The following is a 2,914-nucleotide window of genomic DNA, read 5'->3' on the forward strand; positions in this document are numbered from 1 at the left end:
TTATTCTCTTATGTCTTTTATTTGGAATTCTAGCTCTTTTAGGGATTCTTATAGTAGTCCTAGTGAAAGCCGTATATAGGCTCTTAAGTGTCGTTAAGACATACATTTTATGTTTGTTATTATTCTGAATTCATTTTCGTCTAGCTTTCTATTGTCGTTCTTATTTCGCATCTCTTTTTCTTGGCATCCCTACAAACTCTGTTTTGCATTCTTTTAATTATTTATTTATGCTTTACAACCATTGGCAGAAGATAATATTAAACACCTCAATAGTAAAAACATGTTCATGTCATGTTTGGACTTAATACTCTAAAAAGCCATGTCAATTGTTTTTCTCTTTCTAGTCTCAATTGTTGATTGACATCGAAAAAATTGTTTCCAGCAAGGTTCATTGGAAGAAGATACGAAGTCGTTGCAAATGTAAACCAATATATTTAATGACTAATGAGTAAGAAATATAAGCAACTCTACTCATTCCATATGTGGAAGGATAAAATAGTTCTTCTTGGAACAAAACCATCCATACGCAAATGATGAGTCACAAATACTTAATTGTTAAAGGGTTTAAAACTTACATCATGATACGCAAACCGAAGTAGGACTAAAGAGCAGTGCTACATAACTAAAGCATCTTTTCTCAATAAAAATATTTTCTTACCTCTTATGCGCTCTTTGTTTGATTCATTGGTGTGTTTGGTGAAGCCAGCAGCATACTGGTGAAAGCAACTCTTCAATCAGTACCCTCGAGTCGAGACGGAATAAATAGTATCGAAACACCATATTGATAAAAGCCCCCTTGGAGAAACTTTTGGTCAGTACCTTCAATCTAAAATGGGTATCCAAAAACCACAAATCAGTTCTGTAAGCTAATTAAGATATTAGTTTTATTGGAAATCTCTATTTTTCCATCGATCATGTCACGGAAACGTCGGCAGGAGTCATAAGCAAAGCGTTCACCACTCCTAACAACTAAACAATCAACAACTTCATAGTTAAGTCCTAACGTTAAAAAACAAGTGTTCGCCACGCCTAAAAGCTAAACCATCGACAACTTCATAATTAAGCATGGAATTCTCAACGATTGTGAAAGCTTCTAAGACCTCTTTCCACAGTCCTTAACTTGACTTCCTTCCAACCCCTTGGTATTCTGATTCTGGATATGAAATATATTCTTTTGCTATGCATGGTTCCAGGTTCCACCTTAATTGGAGCCACAAATCATGACCAACATATTATATGACACTTTTCAAATCCATGTAATCCATAGCTAATCTTTCCATCAAAAGCATGTAAATTTTAGCCTAGTCAAATAACAATTCCATCCGTGGGAGTCGAACCCACAACTACATGATTGACAACCACGTGCTCTTCCATTTGAGCTAAGACGGCAAATACCATTTATTAATGTAATTGGGATTTAACAGAAGCATATAATAATTCATAATCATAGCAGGAAGAGAGTTTCCCCAATCCTCTGCTTCCTGCACATATATTACCCGACAATATAATCCAAGGTAAGGTGGTGCACCTTACCCGATATTTACCAAAGAACTCCATCAGTAATGAATGTGCCATGATAATCATAAGTCCAATCTGATGCCACCATGAATACTTGCGGAAGCAGAAAACCAAAGGATGCATGTGTCAGCGACGAAATCTTCGGATAGGAAATATATTGATGTTTTAAGAAATGAAAAACAATGGAAAGCAATTAAGTTGAGATTTTTAAGTGGATCTTCCTTTAGTAAATTAGATTTACCTGCTGTCTTACTTATCTATGTGAGAGTATAGAGGATCTGCGGTACCAGTTTTACCTAAATAATATACCAATGCACCTTTCTCAATATATCTTGAGGATTCATATCACCATTTTATAGAGTTCTTGATTCTATAACTGAATAGCCATGATCAGACCAGTAATGTTTGCATCGCGCGCGTACGTACATCATTACCCATTGTTGGGGCTTCTTCTGTCATAACTGATGCTATAAATCTGAGTTATTCCTTAACATTATTTGAAGATCCTTGGAATTCTCAGATGAAACAGTCCATACATTATTTGACTTACAATTTTTTTTTTTAATTATATCACCGGTTTGCAGATGGAAACATGCACCAGAAAGATATTTTAGCACCTAAATAATTAGACATAAATCCCAAGGTAGAGACCCTATGTAGTGGATACACATTGAATTTACAGGTTGTATTTGATTAAACAAAGGAACTACCTGCAACAATAACACTGTAATGACATTAGCAATGATCAAATAAAAAATCACTAACATTTTTAAAAGTTGGTCACATCCCCTGCCTAATTCAATTGGTCAGCTGCCTAATTAAGTTTGCTCAACCTGGTGTTGAAGAAGAAAGAATTTTCCATGCAGATCCAGGTAAGGTTAGTTCAAAGGAACAACAAAGATGAGATAAGAATACTTCTTATAAACTAAATACTAACTCCAAAACCAATATTATAAAGTCAACTATCATGTAACTAACTAAATAATGACCTCAATAGTGATTCAGTACGTATTCAACTATTTGTCGATCTTTAAGTACTGTCCTGTCATGAAGGAAAGATGGTTTTTGGGGATGGCGAACAAAATGTTTTTTATAGAGTCACTTTTTAGAATGTTTCTCCAAGCCTACAACATAGATTGGTCGAACAAAGAAAATGACTTACATAATCTTTTTTGTTCTCAGCAAATCATATACCCATGTCGGAGTTTTGGAATGAGTATCTCGATATATATTTTCTTTTTTTTACAAACCAACTCCATGAAAGGAATCAGAGTTACCTTGCATATTACATGACATGAGTAGTACTTCCAAGGGTTAGGATATATCTGCCGCACTACTACTGGTGCATCTTTCTCCGTGCAACAGCTATTTTTTGGTACAAAAATATTCAAATCCA

General features: G+C 34.8%; 1 long non-coding RNA gene across 3 annotated transcripts; it reads right to left on the reverse strand.

Moving 5' to 3' along the window:
- Window positions 1–454: 454 nt before the first annotated feature.
- Window positions 455–2,914, reverse strand: LOC113315265. 3 transcript variants are annotated; one of them, XR_003342889.1, is made up of 3 exons: window positions 2,796–2,914; window positions 1,534–2,228; window positions 455–826 (listed from the first exon to the last, which is right to left on the reverse strand). It is a non-coding gene; the product is annotated as an uncharacterized LOC113315265 (long non-coding RNA). The 3 variants fall into 3 exon arrangements; XR_003342887.1 differs by lacking the exon at window positions 455–826 and having other exon boundaries at window positions 1,369–2,228; XR_003342888.1 differs by lacking the exon at window positions 455–826 and having other exon boundaries at window positions 1,369–2,242; window positions 2,796–2,891.

This window comes from Papaver somniferum, chromosome 10, assembly GCF_003573695.1.
Source record: "Papaver somniferum cultivar HN1 chromosome 10, ASM357369v1, whole genome shotgun sequence".
NCBI classification, from domain to species: domain Eukaryota; kingdom Viridiplantae; phylum Streptophyta; class Magnoliopsida; order Ranunculales; family Papaveraceae; genus Papaver; species Papaver somniferum.